The sequence below is a fragment of the Mesoplodon densirostris genome, chromosome 17 (assembly GCF_025265405.1).
Source record: "Mesoplodon densirostris isolate mMesDen1 chromosome 17, mMesDen1 primary haplotype, whole genome shotgun sequence".
NCBI classification, from domain to species: domain Eukaryota; kingdom Metazoa; phylum Chordata; class Mammalia; order Artiodactyla; family Ziphiidae; genus Mesoplodon; species Mesoplodon densirostris.
The window spans coordinates 63,550,144-63,574,979 of NC_082677.1; the positions used below are offsets into that span (position 1 = coordinate 63,550,144).

Genomic DNA, 24,836 nt, shown 5'->3' on the forward strand with positions numbered 1-24,836 from the left:
CCACCCTACTCCAGTGTGATCTCACCTTAATGGATTACATCTGAAACAACCCAATTTCCAAATAAAGTCACATTTTGAGGTAACTGTGGTTAGGACTTCAACATAGCTTTTTTGTGGGGATACAGTTTCACCCCATAACAAGTTCTGTGGTTAGTATGATCTCCAGGGTGTTAGGGACCCAGACTCTTTCTCTCTTGTTACTCCTCTGCATGTGGCCTTCACCCAGCTGGTAACCTCCAAGGTCCAGGCCGTGGGGTGGATGAAGGTCCTGGACGTTGTCACTTTCCACTGGCCTGGATGTAGTCACATGGCTACACCTGTCTGCTTGGGGGGCTGGAGAGAGAGGGCCTCCTTCCAGGCTGCCAGGTGCCAGCTTAAATCTGTGGTTTATTACCTCAGAAGAACGAGAGCAGATTTTGAGGACAGCCAGCAGTCTCTGTCTGCCACACATTCACAGTTCTTGGCGGGCGGGGGTGGGAGTGGGCAGTGAGGGTGGTATTTCTCTACCACTGTAGCTTTTCTTGTTGAATTATGTCCAGCATTTGCAGGGCAAGAGGGAGTTTTCCTATATATGATTATGTTAGTTCAGTAGTGGTTCGCAGACTTGGTTTGTTCAGCTGAATTGCATTGAATAGCTGCTAAGTGTTATGAAAATAATAAAAAGTGGGAGATGCGGCCATTCCTGCTGTCGAGGAGAGGGGGCGTTGACTGAGGAGAAGAGACAAGTGATTGTGAATAGATGCTTGTAAACTATTTTTTAAGAGATAGAAACTTAATAAGAGCATTTCATTTTTAGAACAGTGACTTGAGTGATAGTTAATGACAAGCAGTGATTGATTTAACACACATGAGAAGACCAGAGTGTACTTAAGTGCCCAGGAAAAGGTCACAACTCCAAGCAGGCAGAGCCAGGGTTTTCGTTCAGAGTCTCTGCCATTTGTCTTGTGTTCCCAGCCTGTCCTGTGCCACCTGATTTCTGAAGGCCTGGGAATGGCCTTCCTCTCTGTGTTCCTAGTATGTCACATGGTGCTTGGTACATGGTGGGATTCACGAAATATTTATGGAATCATTTCCTACCGACTCCAACTCCCCTGTTTGCTGTTAGTAACACAAAAGTAAAACAATAAAAATGTCCAGGTTTTAAATGTGTTGGAGTTTGGAGCCATATTTTCTCCTTAAGGAGGGACTAGTAAACCAGTAAACTTGTTGAGAAAGTTACAACTTTTCTCATGGCCTGGAACTCTTTATTATATATATATATATATATATATATATATATATATATATATATATATATACACACACACACACACACACAAACATATATTATATACATATATAATATACATATATAATATATATAATAATCTATACATATACTATGTATACTGTATGATTATATATACTATATGCTATAATAATAGTATATATTATTCTGTATACTATTTAGTATGTTCTGATGTGAACCAACATTTTAAATATAGTTGGCAAAATGATATATAAGCTGTATAAAGTTTTTTATTGCAAATTCCAGGAAAGCTATTATTTTTGTTTGTATTTTGTTCCTGCAGTTTAAACAATCTGTTTTTCCTTTTCTGCAGACTTCTCTGTTACTTGATGAGATATCACAGTGCAACCCTCAGCTGCCTTCAGATGGTAAAACCATAGTGGACGTGTAAGATTTCACTGCTTTTCGGGATGAGGTAACAAATTCTTCATTCTAAGATCTTGACTGCTAACAGACAACTGAAAACATAGATTTATCAGAGAATTTTCAGATTTTACACATGTTGTAAAGTGTGACTTGCTCATTTACTGAAAGTATGTTATAAAAATTCTCAAAATGAGGAATAGGTCTGCAACTACTGGAGATTAAGTATAAAATCAGCCTAAGACGTTTGACTTGTTGCTCTCTATCTCACTTTCAGGAGAGCTTTCAAAGTATTAGCACATTTTGAACTTCAAGTACATACGTTTGTAATGTTAGACTTTATAGGATTGGACAGACAAAATGCTGCAGTATGGAAGGGGTTAACTAACAGGTACATAAACAGTTGTTACAGACCAGAGGCTTTGGGGAATCAGTGTACATTTTTTTAAAAATTTTTATTTTTTATTAGTTTCTGCTGTATAACAAAGTGAATCAGTTATACATATACATCTGTTCCCATATCTCTTCCCTCTTGCGTCTCCCTCCCTCCCACCCTCCCTATCCCACCCCTCCAGGCCATCACAAAGCACCAGCTCATCTCCCTGTGCTATGCGGCTGCTTCCCACTATCTATCTACCTTACATTTGGTACTGTATATATGTCCATGCCTCTCTTTCGCTTTGTCACAGCTTTTGCCTTGATTTTTTGCCTTGATTTCTCAGATCATCTTATTACATATGGAGTGAAGCCATGGATCTTCATATGGATCTTTACTGTGGGGCAGGGTGGGGCTCCCCCATCCTAACGTTCTCGATGGTTCTGGCTACTTTGGTGGCAGCCAGGGGCGGGGAGGCTACAGCAGGAGGGCATAGTGAGCACCAGTGATTCCCAGTTCAAGGGTTGCACTGTGTGGCAAGCTGACTGGGAGATCTGGTGATTTTCCAACACTTGGTTTATTTATGATGTTCAGGCAAACAGAAAACACACAGGGTCTGCTCTCAAGAAGTTGTCAATATTGCACACCCTGTGCAGCCCCTTTACCGACGACTGAAATGCTCCCCCTGCCCCCTGGTTCCATGGTCCTCTGTGCACATGGATTTACCTCCAGCGTGGTATTTCTCATCATAATGCACATTTACAGAAAGCATCATTAAACTTCCATTATAAAGGTGACTCTGTGTGAATGCTAACACATGCTTTGAATGACCCATTACCAAATTTCTTTTCTACCAAACTATGTAGCATTTTAAAATGAGCTCCTTTGTTCTTCTTTCAAGAACTTAGTAACATGTTCTCAGATTTCTGTGCAACTTGCATTATGCTACACAACACCCTATTCTGTTGTCCTGGCCTTGCCTATGGAAGGATTCTGCTCCACGCTGGGGTCATTAGTAATTAGGACCTGTCAACTTAGGTCATGGGTGAGAGAGCCCTCGGAGGGGGAGGGGCACAGTCATTGGAGGTTTTGGGGAGAAGCTGCTTCTGAATGAAGGGCATGCTGGGTTGGGAGGCAGGAGATAGACACGAGCTCTGTAACCTGCTCCGCTATACAGCCAGGTGGGCAGGTGGGGGAGGTTTTCGGGGACCCAGGTCTCATTCATCAAATGATGGGACTTGGTCTCAGTCTTGAAGCTTTAAAATAAATGGTCCTGTGAGGGCTTCCCTGGTGGCGCAGTGGTTGAGAGTCCGCCTGCCGATGCAGGGGACACGGGTTCATGCCCCGGTCCAGGAAGATCTCACATGCCGTGGAGCGGCTGGGCCTGTGAGCCATGGCCGCTGAGCCCGCGCATCCGGAGCCTGTGCTCCACAACGGGAGAGGCCACAGCAGTGAGAGGCCCGCATACCGCAAAAAATATATATAAATAAATAAAAAATAAATAAATGGTCCTGTGAGAGCCTCCAAATCTCCAAGGGGCAGGGATTTCAAACGGTCTCTGCTACAGAGTGGGGCTCAGCTGATGATCAGATGATCATTCCTCAGACGGTCCTTGTTGAGTCAGTGTCCCCTGAGCCTGGATAATCAGGAGACAGTCCCTGGTACCCCTGGGCTGTCGAGTGCTGCCCCCTTCTGGTCACGGCAGAGCAGTGCCTGATCCTGAAGCCTGAACAGGGAGGGAACTGTGTCTGACCCTGACACACTGTGAGGGGTTGCAACGGGAAGCTGATGTTTGTATGTGGCTCATTGTTTTGTTGTCATAACCGAGTGAAAGGTAGTAAAGTAGGAACCCTAGGTGTCAGGAAGAAAGGAATGGAGAAGCTTAAAAACTGTTTCTCATGTATTAAAATCTAGCCTCTTATTGATAGATTTGTAATACCTATAAAATCTGGGGCTAGGTTTTTTGGTGATGAAAAATAATTGTCATTTTTTTTTAGTATGTGAATGTTTTATAATTAGTTTAGTTCTTTCCAGCAACATTTTTCATTTTGAAGATTATCCAGACTCTGCCTTGTGACCTTTTGGGCATTTTACAAATCAAGTGTAACCACTCTTTTTTTCTTTTTAAACATTAGCAGTTACTGACAATTTTCTTAACACATGCATACACTCTTACGTCTCTCAGGAATACTACCTGTGATTGGCATGATGAGTACTTTGTCCTTCTCCCTTGCGTTGGGTTGTGTGCTGTTGCATGTATCTTCATGTTTTTTGCTTTTCTTAGAGTAGAAGTACTTTATTGCCCCTCTTTAGCCAGGACAGGTAATGCATGAAACATGTATAAATATGAGGCTTTATCACTCTGACCCATGATGTCATAATTAATTTTTTTAATAGAGTTCTTTTTATTAATTAATTTATTCATTTATATTTGGCTGTGTTGGGTCCCCTGCGTTGGCAGGTGGATTCTTAACCACTAAGCTACCAGGGAAGTCCCTGTAATTAATTTCTTTATTCCCCATTTTTTTTTTTGCTGTTGGTGTTAAATTAGAACTCTCGTGAAATTAGAGCTTTAACCGTTATTTCTAAGAGTTAATTTACCAAGAGTGACTTTATCATATAAAGTGCCCCTTTGCGTGCTGAGCATTACTGAGATTCATTCTTTTCTTTTCTTTTCTTTTTTTTGCGCTACGCAGGCCTCTCACTGCTGTGGCCTCTCCCATTAAGGAGCACAGGCTCCGGACGCGCAGGCTCAGCGGCCATGGCTCACGGGCCCAGCCGCTCCGCAGCATGTGGGATCTTCCCGGACCGGGTCACGAACCCGTGTCCCCTGCATCGGCAGGCGGACTCCCAACCACTGCGCCACCAGGGAAGCCTGAGATTCATTCTTTATCAAATGAAAATGGAGCGATTAGTGGAGATTTCAAATTATTTATTAGTAGAGGGCCAGGCATGTATGCACTTATGCTGCCACCTTGTGGAGATTAATGAAATAGACAGTTAAAACCAAGGGTCATAATGAAAACTTACAAATGATTAAAAACCTCATACTGAATATTCTATTAAGTACATTATTTTAATAAGCTAGTAAGCACGTTGTGTTTTCCTTCCTGGTGCTTCATGTTACACAGTTGGGAACTGCTTGTCGGGACTTTGGACGTCTCAGTGAAGGAAGTGATTTATGTGACAGCTGTTCAGGACAGAATGAGACAATGGGGACTTCTTTCTGTCACAGTGGTCCCTCCAGGAAGTCTGGAGGTTGTAATAGCTCTTCCGGGAAGCTTGGAGCATTTCCTCATATGACTTGACTTGATCAGTACACGTGTAGTGAATGTGCAGCCATGTGCTGGAGCTAAAGATACAGACGTTAATGGCTCTTCTGGGAAGCTTTGAGCATTTCCTCATGTGACTTGACTTGATCAGTGCACGTGTAGTGAATGTGCAGCCATGTGCTGGAGCTAAAGATACAGACGTGAGCAAGACCCAGACACCTCTGCCCTCCAGAGGCAGCCATGTTCTGGGGCGAGACAGATACGCAGGCAGATTATTTCAGCCCAGTGTGGTGAGCGCTGTGATGGTGTGGACACAGACACGCCACGTCTGTGTGTTGCAAGAGATTTTAAGAACATGTGCACATGCACTTAGTCTCCTGTGTTCTGTACAACAAAATACAGAAATCTAAATGTGGGATGTGTACACAAGAGGGTGATGTGTACACAAGAGGGTGATGACGTCCTTTATGATGGACTTTTGCTCTTTGGACACAACTCACTTCAGAGTTCTTTTAATAATTTTGGATATATTCTTCACACACAGTTTTTGTTTTTTTTTTTTTGTTTTTTGTTTTTTTTGCAGTACGCAGGCCTCTCAGTGTTGTGGCCTCTCCCGCTGCAGAGCACAGGCTCTGGACATGCAGGCTCAGCGGCCATGGCTCACGGGCCCAGCCGCTCTGCGGCATGTGGGATCCTCCTGGACTGGGGCACGAACCCGTGTCCCCCGCATCGGCAGGTGGACTCTCAACCACTGGGCCACCAGGAAAAGCCACCCACACAGCTTTTTAAGAGCAAGTATTTGTCAAGTAAAGGATACCTGGATGCAAGAACAGCTGCATTAAACATCAGATAAATGAAATCCACGTCCTGCTGGGCTGCTCTGCTAGTGAAGAATGTTAAACATTCTTAATTAGTCTTTGCTGAATATGCACTTCATTGGGGCGAACCTCTTGGGCAGAGTAGATTGTTATACTGTTAATAATCCTTATCAACCATTAGTTTACGTTGACCAATAGTGTTATTTTTCCATTTTTTTTGTCCCGACTGCCTTAATCCTATTCTAAACGAAAGCGTTTAGAATACTGTACTTAATCCTATTCCTTTAGAATAAGATTCTAAATGAAAGAGTTTAGATTCTTATTTTTTCGTTATTCTAAAGGAAAGGGTCCTATAATGATAGGACCCAGGGTGGGGACAGGTGTTCTGCGGGCGTGTCCGTCCTGAGTGCCGCCTGTTCATGCGTGTGTGTTGCCATCTGTTTCAGTCGTCACTGTTGAGTGCTGTGCTGGGGGAGCTGCCCCCGAGTCAGGGACTGGTCAGCGTGCACGGGAGGATCGCATATGTTTCTCAGCAGCCCTGGGTGTTTTCAGGAACTCTGAGGAGTAATATTCTATTTGGGAAAAAATATGAAAAAGAACGATATGAAATTCAAGTAATAAAGGCTTGTGCTTTGGAAAAGGTGAGCCATGACGTTTGAGTTGCATATACTCGAATTTCAAATAATGAGAGCGTTGATTTAAACTACAAGGTTTGTTAAAAGTTTCTTTCAAATTTTGAAGGATCTTTTTTTTTTTTTTTGCGGTACGCGGGCCTCTCACTGTTGTGGCCTCTCCCGTTGCGGAGCACAGGCTCCGGATGCGCAGGCTCAGCGGCCATGGCTCACGGGCCCGGCCGCTCCGCGGCATGTGGGAGCTTCCTGGACCGGGGCACAAACCCACGTCCCCTTCATCGGCAGGCGGACTCTCAACCACTGCGCCACCAGGGAAGCCCTGAAAGATCTTTTAATGTTGTTTAATACTTTAATCTCGTCTTCTGGGTAAATATGCACACATGTATGTCACTATTTGAACCCTGATGTGATGACGACAATCATAGAATGTCTTTTTTGGGGAGGGAGTTGTTTCACTTTGTGAAGTTTTATTCGCTTTTAACTTCTCTTTTTAATGGGCAATTACAAAAATTTGTAAAAAATAGAGCACAGTGTAATGAATACTCATGAACCCACCCCCAGCTTCAGCCAAGATCAGCTCGTGGCCAGTCTTGCTGCATCTTTACCCCTACCCACTGCCAGCCCCACTCCCACCCCAAATTATTCTGAAGCAGATCCTAGACCTCAGATTAGTTCATCTGTAAACATTTCACTAGTTTTCTCTAAAAGATAGGAAAGCCTTTGGAAAAAAGTCGCCACGTTATTACACCTGAACAGTAACCAAAATTCCTGAATATCATCAACCTTCTAGTCCGTGTTTGCATGTTGTTAATCATCTCACTGGGAAATCTCATTCACTGGTGGTTTGAATTAGGCTCCACATAAGGTCTGCCCCCTGCGCTTGGTTGATGCCTCCTTCTTCGCTTTCAGTCTGTAGGTTTCCCTCTCCACTTCATTTCTGACTTGTATCTTATTATTTAAGGAAAGCTGAACGCTTTAAAATTCCTGCTTAATATTGCATTGTTTCACTGGGGGAAAGGTTGTTTTCACAGATGGCATTGAGTTTCACAGAAAATGGCAACTGAAACATTGAACTCTGTTGGGATTTAAATGAACTTAGTGAATGAATGACGAAAACTGAACTTATCTGAAAGGAGAATGTAATTTGGCAAAAAGAAAGAAAAATGTAAATACTGATAAATACTGTGTTACTTTCTTGGATTATAAAAATCAGTGAATAATAGCATTAAAGGGTTCCCCCGGGGTCTGTTCAGTGCATTCTGGACGTCTGACTGCCCTTTTATGCTGTGAGGAAAAGGCTGGGACAGGCTTTCAAGGGCGTGGTGTTGAGGGCTCCAAACCCGCCCGCTTTGTGAGGAAAGAGTAATTCTGCTTGACAATGGCTTGAACATCATAGATTGCATCTGTTGATGTGGACAAAACAGAATTGCTTGCTCGTTTAATGGGCTTCTATTTCTTTCTCCCAGGTTATTGTTAATGGGAGATTGTGCATTTGCAGAAGTGACATCAAGTTAGCAGTAATGAGCTAGATTTTTATTAAGTGGTATATATATTGTGGAAGAAAAGAAGGAGGAAAGCAAATGTGTAACAGTGAGAACAGTAGCTGCCATCTATTCAGAGTCCACGTGCAAATCATTTTTCTATCTCTCACAGACGCTCATGCGCACACATAAAAAGTATATGGGTTGGGCTTCCCTGGTGGTGCAGTGGTTGGGAGTCCACCTGCTGATGCAGGGGACACGGGTTCGTGCCCCGGTCTGGGAAGATCCCACATGCCGCGGAGCGGCTGGGCCCGTGAGCCATGGCTGCTGAGCCTGCGCATCCGGAGCCTGTGCTCTGCAACGGGAGAGGCCACGACAGTGAGAGGCCCGTGTACTACAAAAAAAAAAAAAAAAGTATATGGGTTATTAATTTTTTGTGAGCGTCCTCGATGTTACCATCCTCACTTTATAGTTGGTAAAGCTGAGGCTTGGAGAGATGAAACAGCTTTCCTCAACATTTGCACCTCACGTTCAGTCTGTTCCTGCATGACTCTAGACTCCATGCTTTTCCACAGTGTCAGCTGCCTCTCAAATGAAGAAATGTAAAAGAAGGAACTTTTTAAAAAGCGGGTGATGGATGAAGGTAAGGTTGAATGTGGAATAAACAGCTCTCAGACGTTTCCTCTTTACCTTAATCACGTCCAGCTCCTGATTCCCAGATCATACTCCAGAGACCCAGGCCAGTGTGTGGGTGTTTCTTTCACGACCTTGCCTTTCTGGTGAAGCTCAGCCCTGTCTTTCCCCCCAACATTGAGCATCTCTGGAGAAAAGCAGGTGTTGAGATAGTGGCTGCCATTCAGCGTTCTCCCCGGCGGCTGAGGCTTTACCCCAGCCCCGTGGGGTGATGGGACCAGTAACGCGGGCCGTGTTCTGGGGCTTCACCCACCCTCGGGTGTCCCTGCAGCACAGACTCTGGTGGGAAGGGGCCCCTGCGGGATTGGGCTGCACAGCGATTCTTCTGCACGTGACGTGAGGTTTATGCACACGGACTGCCCTCCTGTTGTGCTGCATGGTCAGGACGTAGAGTTGGGCCCCTCGTGCCCATTCCCTCCTTGACAGGAAGGGAGGCCCAGGGCGGAGAAGGAGCGCAGAGCGGAGTCCTGGCCCCGGCGTTGTCACTTGCCTGCTGTCACTTTGGACACGTCCTGTTTCCTGCCTGGGCCTCTGACGTCTCTGCAGCAAAATGAGGGCCTTGGGTCAGACGGTTTCCAAAAGGTTTTGCTGCTGCTCTGAAATGTCGTCTAGGACTCTGATTAGCAAGGTCTTTACGATACCTGGGAACCACGTAATGAGTAATGAGATCCTCTGCTTGTCTCCTTCTGGAATCCCTGTGTCAGCGGATGGGCATAAGACAGTCACAGATAGTAGTGGTATTCTGGAATTATTTTGGCCTGTAGATACAGAGACTGCACAGGTAGTAGAAAAGGCTTGGCCTTTGGAGAGAAACAGTCTTGGGTGGTAACTGCAGGTATTTGTCTGTTTCCTCTCTTATTAAATGAGGGAGGTGTGGGATTACTGTAAAGGCTACAGGCAGTGCCTATAAAATGCAAATATGCCAGGTTTTTAGTAAATGGTAGCTATTGTTACTCTTATAGCCCTTTTCTCTACATCCATACGTATGTATGTAGGTACATATAAATATAATAAAGGTTTCTCCTTACAGATCTCCTTACCTCCCACTTCCCCCAAATCCTGAGAAAAAAACAGAAAAAAAGCAACATTTCCTGTATTACATATGTTAATAACAACATAGATGTATTATACTAGGTCTAGTTAACGTAATTACATATGTTAATAATAATATAAATGCATTATACTATATCTAATTGAAGTAAACATTAAAGTTCATTGAGCTGAAAACTTTTCTGTAACAAAATAGAGAGATAAGATGTAATCACATTTGGCAACATCGATTCAGGCTGATGACATCAACTCCAAGGCCCAGGAGTCAGAAGGCTCAGGGATTGGGTCTCAGTGTCTCTATGTGTTTCAGGTGTGTGATTTTGGTTGATTGTCTGAACCTTACAAGCCTGTTTCTTCATTTGTAAAGTGGAGATAATAATACTGTCAACCTCATAAGGTTGTTTTGAGGATGAAATGCAGTAATGATTCTAAAGCACCTGACTGCTAAGGATGTAACAAGCACTCTATAAATGTTAGAGTGATTTTGAAGATAAATTAGCTATTAATTATAAGCTCAGCTAGTTTTTGGCAGAATCACATCCATAAAATGTGACATGTAAGAAGGAAGGTATCTGAGTATTTAACTTCCATTTTTGAGTTGATATTTATATAGGTGCTCGACACATAGTACATTATATAAATCAACAATAAAAATATTCTGTTACCATAACATAAGTAATATAGTATGTCATATTTGTCTGCATATTATCTTCAGCCACTTGAAGGCTCTTAAAAAGTTTCAGGCAATACATATTTAAAGGTATCACAGTGATAAATTCTAGTTTAATATTTTCTCACATAGATCACTTGAATTTACAAACCCCTCTTGGGTGCCCACAAGCTTATACTTTTATTTCATATTTACCATATTCCTGCCAACTTGGACATTTTAAGATTGCCTTGACAGTCGCAGAATAATAAGTTTATTGATACTTCCTTATCTAGGTATAGAGGCCTTCAAGTCTTGAATTATTTTAGTATTGCCTTCATTTCAAATATACTTTTCAGTCACCACTTGGATAGCATGATGTGAAAGAGCAGAAGGCTATGAACTGCCATGTGCTTGGTTCAGATTCCAACTCTTCTGTTTAAAAGCTGACAGTCCTCAGACCAACGATGTAACCTCACTGAGTCTCAGTTTCCTCATCTGTGAAATGGGGCCAGTACTTACTGTGCAGCTTGTTGTGAGGATTAGAGATAATCAGTACCAGGGTTCAGAACAGTGCTTGGTGCACAGATCTTACCCTCCAGGAGCTGAGAGAAGGTCCTTCATGAAAGATGAAAACAAAGCCTTAGGAACCCAGCAGGAAAAGAGACGACTCCAGGATGGTTTCATGGAAGAGTGTGTTTGGGCTGAGCCTGGAAAGATGGGCAGGATATTGACAGGCTGTGAGAGGAGGGGCAATTCCAGATGGAAGAAAAACTGTGAAGAAAGGCAGGGGCCTCCTGCTGTTTGACTCTGGAACCCAGCCCTCCTCTGCCAGGACCTCACGTCCATTCCTCATCAACTATTTCCACAGTCTGCTCCGTGATGTTTCTACTGTAAGTCTCCACCATTGCTGAAGGGCCCTTGATGTGCTTCAGGACGGGTGGCATCAAACCAGCGTCGCCATTTCCTTGTGTTTCTCTAGTTTATGTACTGCTTTTCAGTGAAAATTGGTGAAATTTAACTGAAAGGTAACAATTCCTCCAACTCAGGCTTTTCCCTTTAACCTAATCGGAAAATGGTGGCTGGGAAATTAGCCTGACTTGGATTTTACTTCAAATCCTTTGAAATGGTTTTCCCATTTGCGGCTGGTCCATAAATAATTTGCAGAGTAAATAACACACTTGAAGTCCTACTACCAGACTCAGAGAGCCTGTTTCTTATGCCTAACTGTGCTAAATGAAAGAGTGGATTTAAGTGCCTCTTCTAGAATGTGATTAAGATTGCTGTGCTATAGCTTGGTGCAATTTTGAGAAGGAAACCAAAATGACGTAAAATCAAGGCATAAAATCTAAGTGGAACAATTTGCAAGGACTGTCAGCAGTGAAACGGAGGCTAAGTAACTGTGTGTGCGCATGTGTGTGTGTGTTTAAGGCTGGAAACCTATCTTAAAATGGCTCATTGTTTTTCGTGAAAACCAAAAGCAAGAGATGGTATAAACCTTTGAGCCTAACAAAGAAATAATGTAAAATAATGATGCATTTTCACGACAGAGCAATTGCTGCCTTCATTTGATGCAACCCAGTGAGGGTGCAGGGAACCTGTGTGTGCCTGTGTGTCTTTCTGGCTGTCAGGGAGGCTTATGATGGAGATAGTATTTCTCGTCTTCTTAGGGTCATGTGATTTCCCTGTTGGGATTCACACTGTGAATGGGGTCCCACTGTTGGTTTGATGAGAAAATAGGGATAAGTCACCAATAGTAAGTTACAATCAATTCATGTCTTTTTCCACTTACAGAGGGTGTTCAAACACTTTTTTTTTAAAACATCTTTATTGGAGTATTATTGCTTTACAGTGGTGTGTTAGTTTCTGCTGTATAACAAAGTGAATCAGCTATATGTATACATATGTCCCCATACCCCTCCCTCTTGCGTCTCCCTCCCACCCTCCCTATCCCACCCCTCTGGGTGGTCACAAAGCACCGAGCTGATCTCCCTGTGCTATGCGGCTGCTTCCCACTAGCTATCTATTTTATGTTTGGTAGTGTATATATGTCCATGCCACTCTCTCACTTTGTCCCACCTTACCCTTCCCCCTCCCCGTGTCCTCAAGTCCAGGATAGGAATAAAGATGTAGAGAATGGACTTGAGGACATACACTTGTTTTGATTCTCACAGCATCCTTGAGTTTACTGACTCTTGTTTCTGCAGCACATTCTGTAGAAGAGGAAAATGAGACTCAGGGAGATCAAACGACTTGTTTTTCATGGAGACCCCAGGGTGCCACTTGCTTTCTCCCCAAATTTGCTGAAGTAGAGACCAAGAAATGAGGGCTTCATCTGCAGAAAGGTAGTGCTGTGTATCCTCGGTTGATGCCTGAGGAGTTTTGTAGATGACAAACTCCCCACAAACTCTGCTTGTCTATGCCATGTTCTGTCCAGTGATAATTATAGGCAATCTAAGTAAAGGTTTCTAATATAACACTGTATGACTTAAATCTGGTTGTTATCTTGTCATTTGGGGGATGTTCTTGTCATCTTTTCTTTTTTTCCCAGGTACTCTGATGGGTCTAGTTACTTCTTAAATAATATTCAAATATAACTTTTGATAGATTCCCAGATCCTCAAGTCAAAACTTCATATCCTTCTTAAATCTGAGTGTTTCTTGCTTCCACGGACAGGCACCTACTTAGTCCAGCTGATCTGCTTGGTGTCCCTCGAGCACACTGCCTCCTTCGCTTTTGTGTTTCCTGCCCAGCCTGCTCTTTCTGCTCCCATAGACCTTGTTTGTCACTGTCCATAAGCCTTAAGTATCACTGTGAAGACAGAGGTCAGGTGTTATCCCTTCTCTGAAAGTGGGAAGCTGAGGCCGAGATCAGCAAGATGTCCAGTTTAAGATACACTTATACCTTGATAAAAAAAAGTCCTGTGCCTTCACCAGCCTGGGACACCAGCCCTCACACTTGTGCCTCTAGCACAGACCTTCCCACTTGCATATCCAGCTGCACTGTGACATCACCAAGAGGTCACCTCGGCTCGTCCACAAGCGAAGTCTCCTAAACCTGCGTCCACCATCTTCCCCAGCTCAGTACACGGAGACCCTGGTCTTCCCCTTCCTCACGCCCCAGACAGCACAGGCGTCCTCTTCTCTTGCCACCCACACCTGTCCCATCAGCAGGCCTTACAGACTCCACCTTCCCAATGTGTGTGGAGCGTGTGACCCCGTCTCTCCGTGCTCCCTTCTCCCACTCTGGTCCTGGCCGCCGTCACCTCTCACCTAGGTTATTGCCGTGGCCGCCTAACTGGTATCCTCTCTCACCCTCCCCCGTTTCTGTCTGTCCTCCACAAAGATGCAGGAGTGATTCCTTAAGAGCCTCAGACCGTGTCAGGCCCCCCATTCCCCTCCCCCAGTTACTGGGCTGAAACCAGGGCTCCTCCTGCCCTGTCTCTGCCCTCTTTCTCCTCATTCTCACTCTGCTTCTGCTCTCCTGGCCTCCTCGCTTGCCCCGGGACACCTTGGCCACCTGCCCCATAGCTTTTGTACTCGCTCATTCCTCTGTGTGGAGCTCCCTCTCCAGGTCTGTGTAAGCCCCTCCACCCTCCAACAGATCTGCTCAAACCCCCTCTGAACAGAGCCCTTCCTGACCCCAGTAGTGACTCACTCCCTATCCCCCTAAGCCAGCTTCCTTTTTCTTCTAGTCGGTAGTACTTGTGCTCATGTTAATTTTCCATATTGTCTCTCTCCCATCACTGAAAGAAACTCTAGGGACTTTGTTTCCTCTTGGCTGAATTCCTTGTGCCCAGAACAATGCATGGTATATAGTCGATCCTCAATAAATGTGTGTCAAAATAGTCAACTGCCTAAATGCTGTGAAAAGCTACAGAATGAAAAAAAATGAAAAGCCCTGAGTTTTTTTTTTAATGTTTAAGGTTAGAATTTAGTCACTATAAAATATACCCATTGCTGTTGATCACATACTTGTATAAAGAACTGATGCTAAAAAGGTTAGCATGACAAGAGGAGAGCACATTTGAAATCTTTCTCTTTTTCCCCCTTTCTGTCTCCATGTAGGATTTACAGCTTTTGGAGGATGGAGACCTAACTGTGATAGGAGACCGGGGGACCACGCTGAGCGGAGGGCAGAAAGCCCGGGTCAACCTCGAGAGGTAAAGGGCGTTTCCGTTGCCATCCTGCCCCTCCCTCCCCCATGGCTCCTGGTGGACGTGAGCACGCAGACCCCGCTCACCGGGTGGGCCTGTGTGAAGCAGGGTCTTGGCCCTTTTCCCTGGGCTCTTGGAATGAACATTGAGTTGTTGGACACCATCTTGATTCAAAGACGGGACCCGGGAAGCTGGAAGCGTTCTTCTCCTGACGTCTCTCTACGTTTCCTAGAGCCGTGTATCAGGATGCAGACATCTACCTCCTGGACGATCCGCTCAGCGCAGTAGATGCAGAAGTGAGCAGGCACCTGTTCGAACTGTGAGTTTGCTCCTGTTTTCTATCGTTTCTGCTTTCCAAGAGCCCCGTGGAGATCAGGGAAGAGAGCTCAGGAAAGCGCTTGTGCTTCAGGAGACTCGGCTCGTTCTGCACTGGGGTCCCGCCCTCCCCTCCCTTCCCTCCACGGAAGATCCATCCTAGAGAAATTTGCATCATGATGAGGTCAAGACAGGAAAATGCAGAAGGAGCTTCCAGGGTGTGGAGGCCAGTGGAGGCCATGCTTTAGGCAGTAGAGGGGCAGATGGCAGATCTCCCTGCTGCTTGCGGTGAATCACCAGACACTGGATGGATCCAGACCCCAGCAGTAAGAAAGACGGTGTATGGATTTCAAATCGGAGAGTGGGACTCGGTAACCTGGTACTTGGCTGCCGGTCCTTTGACTCCATCATTTGTTGAAGGCACGTCAGAAGTGAAGTCTCCAGTACTGACATAGGGCTTCTGTGGAAAGCCCTTGTTGGTTTACGCTTATTATTCTTTTGGTTTGGAAATACTTAATACAGTCTAGAACTTAATAATGAGTTATTCCATATCTAAGTATGACTTCAGATATTTAACATTGCTTCATGGATGCTTACTAGAATTAATACTTAGACCCACAGTGCACGGTTAACTTGAATTTGTAACTGGGTATCTAGAATCTGGCTGAAATCCTGACTTTCACTTTGAGTTTCTGGAATTTGTTGTCAGGGGCTCTTGTTTGGCCACGGAACCCCTGAAGCAGAACAGCTCTGATGCTTTTCTGTGTATAATGTGTCCTAACACGCTGACTGAGGCCTCTGTGGAGTCTAGACTGGCCTCTTTGAAAGCCTCGTGGACTTGCTTTTTGTGAAACGGCACCCACATCTACCCCTTGCTGTTGTGCACCTTGTTAAAGCCAGCGAGCCCTTCCAGCTGCACTTATTAAAGCCCTGCTGTGTGCACTGAGATCCATGCCCTTACAGAGGCTGTTGCACAAAACCTCTTAGTGTACAGAGGAGAACAGTGAGCCAGGAGAGGGGAGAGACCCACACGGGGCAGGATAAGGGAGACTGAGACATTCAGCTCTCATTTCTGCCTCTAAGGAATCTGTCTCTATGGAGCTTGTTAAGACGGATGCCTGGGAAAAGTTCAGCAGAGTCGCGGTTTAGAGGGTTTGGATATAGGATGGTAAATGCTAAGTGGAAGTAGAAGTGGGCAGCTATAGGCTTTCAGGTGAAGTTGGAAAGCTCCCTGTGCACTGGCCTTAGCGGGAAGTGCCCTGTGGGCCTGCAGGCTGGAAGGGTTCGTGGAGGCTGAGCATAGGATTCAGTTCCTTTTGCTAAAGGAATAGCAGAAGCACAGGTGTACCGGTAGGAAGAAGCAAGGCTGTGAGAAGAACAGCAGGCACATCATCAACTGGAGGATGCAGGTCGTACAGCAAAGAGAAGCTATTTGGAAATTCTCGCTGTCAGGTCCTCTATTAGTTTGCTAGGGATCTGTCTGTCCAGGCTGCTCTCACAGGAGACCGTAGACTGGGTGGCTTATAAATAACAGAAATTTATGTCTCAGTTCTGGAGGCTGGGAAAGTCCGAGGTCAGGGTGCTGGCAGATTTGGTGTGTGGTGAGGCCCTGATTCCTGTGTCTTCATATGGAGGAAGGGGTGAGGGAGCCGTGTGGGTCCCTCTTATAAGGGCACTAATCCCATTCATGCAGGCTCTGCACTCATGACCTGTTCACTTCCCAACGGCCCCATCTCCAGTACGTTCACAGTGGGGATTAGGTTTAATGTGTATGAATTTTGAGGACACAACATTGTCTGTAGCAGGCTGTCACAGAGGGCGGGGGAGCTTAAACAATAGAACTTAGTTTTCTCACAGTTCTGGAGGCTAGAAGTCCAAGATCAAGGTGTGGACTTCTGATGGCATCCTCCTCACTGTGTCCTGTCGTTTCCTCTGTTCACATGCACCCCTGTGTCTCTGTCCTTACGTCTCAGTCTCTTCTTCTAAGGACACCCGTCAGATTGGATTAGCCCCACCCTAATTAAGAACAACAATTACCTCTTGAAAGGCCCTGACACCAAATTCTAAGGTACTGGCAGCTACGGTGTCAACAAGTGAATTTGGGGAGACATGATTGATTTACAGCCTGTCCAGAATAGCAAAGTAGAGGGCTTCCCTGGTGGCGCAGTGGTTGAGGGTTCGCCTGCCGATGCAGGGGACACGGGTTCGTGCCCCGGTCCGGGAAGGTCCCACATGCCGCAGAGCGGCTGGGCCCGTGAGCCATGGTCGCTGAGCCTGCGTGTCCGGAGCCTGTGCTCCGCAACGGGAGAGGCCACAACAGTGAGAGGCCCGCGTACCGCAAAAAAAAGAAAAAAAAAAAAAAGTAGAGAGACTTCAGCACAGTCAGCAGTGTGAGAGAGAGACGGGTGGGGCAGCCCTGAGCTCTGGACACGAGGAGCTGGGATTCCACATGCACTAAGCAGGGGTCGGGGGGCAGGATCCCGCAGAGTCAGTACGTACCTGTGCTTAGTGTTAAGGTGATGGAAGCGCTCTGCAGATGGATCGTGGTGATGGCTGCACAGCAGTGTGAGTGTACTTAATGCCACTGAGGTATATGCTTAAAAATGGTTAAAATGGTAAATTTCACGTTACATATATCTTAACACACACACAAAAAGTGCACAGTTAGCATTGAATCTTTCAGCACATGAGAGGGCAGGGCAGCCGACACGTGGCATGGCCTCCAGCTCTCTGACCTGACTGCCTTTCCCACCCTCTCCTGATCGTGACTTGATGAATTTTCCCTTAGAGAAGTGCCTTGTGTCTTGTCACGAGTGCAGTGACAGGCACTGGTGCTGTGACAGAGGTTCCCCACTCCCACCCTCCCGGGTCTTGAGTAGCTCGGCCTCCCTGTTCCCAGCACCCTGCCCTGCATTCACAGATGTCTGTCCCTCCGTCTTGTGCGTGTCTGCTCAGGTTCTCCATCACTCCAAGCAATTTCCGCTGGCCATTGCATTCACGTCACAGGGAGGAGAGAGGACGGTGTTCTGATGGCCACGGATCAGCGTGCTTATCACAAAGGCTCTCCCAAGTTCTCTTTCCAGCACAGGAGGTGTTTATAAAGTCCTTTCCAACCTTTTGGATTTAATGACCTTGGATGGATGCTTGATAGAAGCAGCCTTGTTCAGACTGTTGTTTGCTAATCAGAACCACAGTTTTTGGGAAAACTTAGGGCAGGGAGCAGGAAGGCAGTTCAGGAAATCACTCAGCAGCACCTGGAGAATGTTCTCAACGAGTTAGAAAATTGGATGGAACAGTTTGCTGTGAAAGATGGTGGTCGTGTCAGAGCTTAGTAATGGGGAGTGTTTTGTATTAAAGTGTATCAGTCGCATTTCTACTTGCTGTTGACAGTTTCCTTCAGTCATGAATATATATTGAAGGTTGTTAAGGTTTGTGAGTTTTCCAACTATACGTTGTAAACCTTAAGTGGATTCTCTCACCTACGGAAGGTTAGAGCCTTAGGTGAACTGATGCAGTCTCACCTGTGTGCAGCGGTGGATCCCGTTTTGGTTCACAGAGCCCCATGTCGCCAGACCCCCCGGCTCCTGCGTCACCAGCTCTCGGGTCTGTCCTGGTCAGGTGCCCACGCTGCTGTCCACACAGTTCGCCCTCCCTGCTGCCGCCCTTCACAGGCTCCCCTCCTGTTCAGGCTGCAGCTCCAGGTCCTCAAACGGAGAACGAGCTTCTTTGCCATCTGCCCCCATCAGCCTTTCCAGCTGGTCCTCACACCCACTCGGCCTTCCAGCCGTGCTGGCTTTGTGACGGGCCCTTTCTCTCACCTGTCTGTCTGTCTGTAGATATGGCTCCCTCTATGCCAGAGCCCTTGCCTTTCCCTCCTGTTCCTTCAGGGGGAGCCTGTGCCCTTCTGTCTTCCCGCAGCCCTCAGTGGGTTGCACTTGACCATTTATCAGTCCTCCCCACCCGCTATAAGCTGTGAATGCATGAATGTTCCTTAGCCTAGCATGTTCTGTCCCAGGACCCTTGGACCTGCTGTGCCTTCTTCTAGCGATGTTGCCCCAGATAGTCTCCCGTGTCAGCCCCATCTAAGACAGCAGCCCCCCTTGCTTTTCCTTCAGAGCACACATCACGGCCCGATAGTGCATTTTCTGTACTTGTTCAGTGTGTCTTCCTGTACACGGTGCTGAGTAGTGTCTGCTTTTCTGACCTGCAGATGTAGGTCAAGTGCCTGACACTTCAACAAACCTCTGCTGATTGAAGGAATGAAGGCGGGACTCTGTCTTATTTGTATCCCCTCTACTACGGGGTGTGTCCCCTCTTAACACAGCCCTTATATAGGATTATATATAGGATTATAGGATCAACACAGCCCTTATATAGGAATAACAGGTAAACAACTGGTTGCTGAATCAATCATTTTTATGGCATGACTTGGAAATCTTTATTCTAAAAACAAGAGAAATAGAGTATTTCCTAGAGATCTGGATAAAATGCATTATTTAGGAAAAATTTAAAGTCATCAACTGATCACTTCATTGTAATTATTTATATTACTCGTCTGTGATGGAATGTTAGGAAGAAAATATTTTAGAATTTTTGGGTTGCTCCATCTTGGACATAGCAGCCCTTCAGATTTGCTTAACATCCACCTCCAGGGAGTGTCGGCAGCTAATTTTGAATTAAGGAGAAACAGTTCCATGAAAAGCTTTAGTACTAAGACTGAAGATGGGTTTACTCAGTTAAGAAACTTAGGTACGAAAAGCTGAACTAACACATGTCGAAGGGAAGAATGAACGCTTTTGGACATAGTGGAGCGATGGTGTATGTGTCTACGTCCTGGTGTCCTGCTTTTTTGTGTGTGTGTGTGTGTGTGTGATACGCAGGCCTCTCACTGCTGTGGCCTCTCCCGTTGCAGAGCTCAGGCTCCGGACGTGCAGGCTCAGCGGCCATGGCTCACGGGTCCAGCCGCTCTGTGGCATGTGGGATCTTCCCGGACTGGGGCACGAACCTGCGTCCCCTGCATCGGCAAGCGGACTCTCAACCACTGCGCCACCAGGGAAGCCCTGGAGTCCTGCTTTTGATCACAGACCCAGTGTCCAGCGTGTCCCCTTAGGACTTTTCTGTCCTGAGTCCAGAGCACATGACTGCTCGTGGGTTAGCAGGAGTGCAGGAGGGGCTGACGTGTACTGAGCGGATTGGTGGTTTGATTTCTCAGAACATGTGGTGAGTTGTCATTGGCCTTGTTTTGAGATGAAGACACTGAGGTTTAGTAGCTTGTCCGAGGCTGTCAGGCTCGTGAGAGGGACTGAGCTGCAGCCTGCTGCCTCCAGACTCCGCATCTGGCTCACTCAGCAGGCTGAGCTGTGGCCCAGGTCCCTGAGATTTGCTCTGCGGGGGGCTCGGGCACCCAGAGTACATGCCTGGAGCCCTGCTCCTGGTCACCGGGGCCCCGGACCCAGCTACTTGCCTCACTGGAGGGGTCGTCGTCCCTTGTGGGATGGGCCTGGGGCTGAGTCCCTAGGGGTCTGCATTTAAAATATGGAGCAGTCTGAGGGGTTACTGTAAATACACACGCAAGGTTGGATACGGAGGGTGTTTGTTGGGCTGCACCCCGCAGCCTGCAAGGCCTGTGTTTGCCCAGCTTAGACCTAAGAAAGAGCCCGGAGTCAGCGACAGAGATACAGATGGTTCAGTGGCCACGGTGAGCTTCCGTGTCTGAAGCAAAGGTCCTGGAGGGACACCCCGCCGTGTGTGGTGGACATGGCAGCAGTCTGGGCTCGAGGAGGGGGAGAGGGAAGATGACCAGTTACAGGGGAATTGACCTCAGGCTGGCTCATCGGTTACCATGGGAACCAGGGAAGGCGCACACCCCTCACTGCCCCTCTGGTAACCATAGTGGAGCGTTCCGTTCTGATCTAAAGCTAGAACAGTGATCAGCTGGGGCCTGGGGCAAGTGTGTAGGAAGGTCAGTCGTGTGATTGGCGTGTAGGTGAAGCAGGCACTGGACGAGCGGGGGATGGACAGAGAGCAAGAGAACAGCCATCTCGGGGGGTCCTGACCACACAGGGGTCTTGGCTATAGAGAATTGCTATGTCTTTGAGCTATTGGATAATTTCCACTGTGACTTGTGCTGTTTGGATTCTGTTCTTTCATTTTCATATTTGGAAGGTGTTCAGTCCTAATGAAAAAGGATTTGCTTCCTGGATGGGACTGGGAATGTCTTAGAGACGGACGGAGTCCACGCTAGCATTCATTTTCTATCTAATGTTATCTGGGAAGAAGTGTCTAGAAAGTGCACTCTGGCAAAGGTTACCAAGAATCTATTAATTTTTTTGTTGTTAATATGTACATTATATGTCATAAATAATCAGAAAACTAAGAAAAATGTACCCATTTTTATATGACATAAATCCGTCTTCTCCCATTCCCACAAGGTGATAAAATAGTGTTTTGGTTCAGTCAAGTTTTGGAATCTCAGTATTGCTCAATTGTTTTTCATTATGAAACATGTAAATAATTGTTAAGCTGAGTTTTTGAAAGAAAAAAAAACCTTAGCTCTTGGTGCGTCTTTCACTGGACTGCTTTTTAGAATTTTTTAGCAGAGCTAGATTCAAGTTTGCTGCTGATGAATTTGAGGCCTAGTCAGAATCATTGGCTTATACTTGTATTTAATTTGTATTATTTATACTGGTATTTAAACTGCACATCTTTGACTGCTGTGTTGTCTTTGTCTCATTATGTTTCCAAGTACAGGTTTTCAGTTTGGAGCACGCCCATTAATGTGCTTTTGCATGCTGTACCTTTTACCTTGGTAGGTGTATTCGCCAAGCCTTGCACAAAAAGATCACAACCCTAGTGACTCATCAGTTGCAGTACCTAAAAATGCAAGTCAGATTCTGGTATTGAAAGATGGAAGTAGTTTCTAGAAGCCTGTGGAACTTGCTAGCACTCAGGTGTGTTGAGTGCTCACGCCTCCCAGCAGGTCACTCTCCTTGAGTTCAGGGTAAACAGCCTCGTCTCCCTCAGCTTTATGCCCCCTTCTTCTCAGAGCTGGTATTCATGCCTTTGAGGATGAATCCGAAGACCTGTAGAAATGTCACTATTACACCCGAGGCCACGTAAACCCTAAAGTATATGAAAGTGCTGCGCAGAGTTACTGAATTATCACTGTTCTAGTGAAATGTATTAAGGATAACGATGCTATTTTATTTAGAACTATTCGTGTTCCCTTTCCACAACTTAAGTCAAAGCGTATTAGTATTTGGAAATTAGAGATACTAAGACCTGTTTGTATCCACGTGATTGTCATGCTTGGTTTGCCTGAAGAGCGCCTTCCATTAACACCAGAAGGGAGGCAAGCACCCTAGTCAGAGACGCCCACGCTGCTGCTGTAGCCAGTTGCTGGTCTCACTGCCCAGGCCCCTTTCTGTGCCCCACACCTGTGAGAGCCTGTGCGGTGGTAGGACAAGGCCCTGCCTTCGTGGGGCTTCTGTTCTTATGGGGACACATATGATGACAGAGAGAGGGGGTGGGGCTGATATCCTGACTCTCTGGGGAGCTGGTGCCTCTCGGGCCTGAGTGACATGAAGGTGAGGCCATCCAGGCACCTGGGGGAGGGGGTCCTAAGGAAGGATCTGAGCTGGCAGGTTGGAGGAATCGCAGGATGGCCAGCGCGTCTGAGGAGAGTGAGTAGGGGGACGTGGAGGGCGCTGGTCTCTGAGCAGTGGGCCGTGGGCCGTGGGCCAGGAAGTGGGATGGAAGCTGCTGGACGGTCCAGAGCAGGGGAGTGATGTGGTCTGACATGTGATTTAAAAGATTCCTCTGATGTTCACTGGAGGGGCGACAGCCAAAGCAGTTAGAAGTCTTAGTACAGTTGAGAAGACAGAAGTGTGGGCTCAGGCTAGTGTGTCAGTTTCTGGAGCTGCCATAACAAAATACTGCAAACTGGGTGGCTTAAAGCAACAGAAATTTATCATCTCACTGTTCTGGAGGCTACAGGTCCCAAATCAAGGTACTGGCAGGGCCGTGCGCTCCCTGAAGGCTCTAGGGGAGAATCCTCCCTTCCAGCTTCTGGGGTTCACCGGCCTTCCTTGTGGTTCCTTGGCTTCCAGCTATAGGACTGTAGTCTCTGCCTCTGATGTCACATGGCCATTGTCCCGTGTCTGTCTGAGTCTCTTCTCATAAGGACATCAGTCATACTGGATTTAGGGCCACCCTACTCAATATGACCTCATCTTAACTTGATGACATCTGCAAAGACCCTGTTTCCAAATAAGGTCACCTTTACAGGTGTCATGTTTATAGCTTGAACGTGTCTTTTTTTTGGAGGGGGGCACCATTCAACCCACAACTCCTAGCATGGTTAGGGGTGGATTGGAGATTAGTGAGAATTTTTCAGACTTGGTGGTGGTTTGATGCTTCACTCCTTGGCTTGTTTGCCTCTGTGCCTCAGCACCTCCATCCTTAACCACCGTCTGTTCCAATAGGCCCTTGGTAAACTTCCTGACTTATCTAATGAATTTCTGCTCCAAGTAAGATATTAAAATGCAGAACCTCTACCTCTCTAGAAGCAGTTCCATGGTCAACTGTTCTCTACCCCTCCAGGAATGGGGGGCTCAGATCTCTCAAGCTTGAAAGCAGTTGATTTCACACACAGAGGGGGTGATACTAGTGTATAAAACCCCAGCATTGGCACTATTATGAGCACAGAATAAGTGGGCAGGAGAATAACCTATTCAGCCAGTCCCTAGATGTTTTAGGGTCCCCTTATTGCTTCTTTTGAGGACACTACCCTCAATTTTACTACTATCAGAACAACCATTTGTCCACTGGTGAGCACCCTTGGGTGAGTTGGGGGTCCATCCTTACTGTTAGTCTGGTCCCTCTCTCACAGCAGAGAGGGGTTGACTGCCCTCTCGTCCCCTCAGAATTATCAGTGATTGGCTGCCAAGTAAAATTGTGTCTTTGTACCATCAGTTGTTTCCTTGTGCATCTTACAGATACTAAGTGGAAAGTGATAATTTCATCAAATAGGGTGTATGAATTTTGCCTCTCAAGTGGAACAAGACACAGTGTATCATGAATAATTCTCTAGTTCTGCAGTGTCAGACAATGCCTGAAGGCTTCATTGGGCTTCTAGTGGACCACCTCGGGATAGAATGAGAGGGGTACCAGCTGGGGTTGTGGGCCACCTTCTTTACCTGACCTGTCTTAACCAGACATACCCTATTTTAATTGGTTTTTCATCCTGGGATTTTGCCCAATATTTTGTTTGCCACTGAATGAATCGGCTGAGTCTTGTTTCATGGGGTCAGAAAATAGTGAAAACATCTGCACATTATTTTATATAACTTTGTAAGGGAGGGAAACTGCAATGATATGTCACACGTGTTCAAAGAAAACGATTAGATTGGCTGTAGCTTAAGCAGTTGCCTGATTTGGGGAAGCCTGGTTGGCTGCTTGTGATGGGTTGTGATTGATTCTGGCTTAGGTTTTGGTTTGCTGGCACAGGCTGCCAAGGCATTAGAGCCACCCCGGTCTCATGGCCTCCTTGTTTATTAGCTATTTCATCAGCTGGAAAATTGAATTTTCAGTTGGGAACTTCCTGTGTTTGTGGGGCAGTTGTGAAGACCATGAAGACGCAGCTCGTGGGTCCTCCATCCAGGGCTGGTTCCTACATTGCTCGTCTCAGCGGGGCACATGATACTATGACAATGGTCAGCGAAGATTTGATGAGTGACCCTTAC

At 46.2% G+C, this 24,836-nt stretch overlaps 1 pseudogene; it reads left to right on the top strand.

Moving 5' to 3' along the window:
* The first annotated feature begins 259 nt into the window (after nucleotides 1-259).
* The window catches only part of LOC132477441 (ATP-binding cassette sub-family C member 4-like), a 164,777-nt pseudogene continuing 140,200 nt past the window's right edge, over nucleotides 260-24,836 (top strand).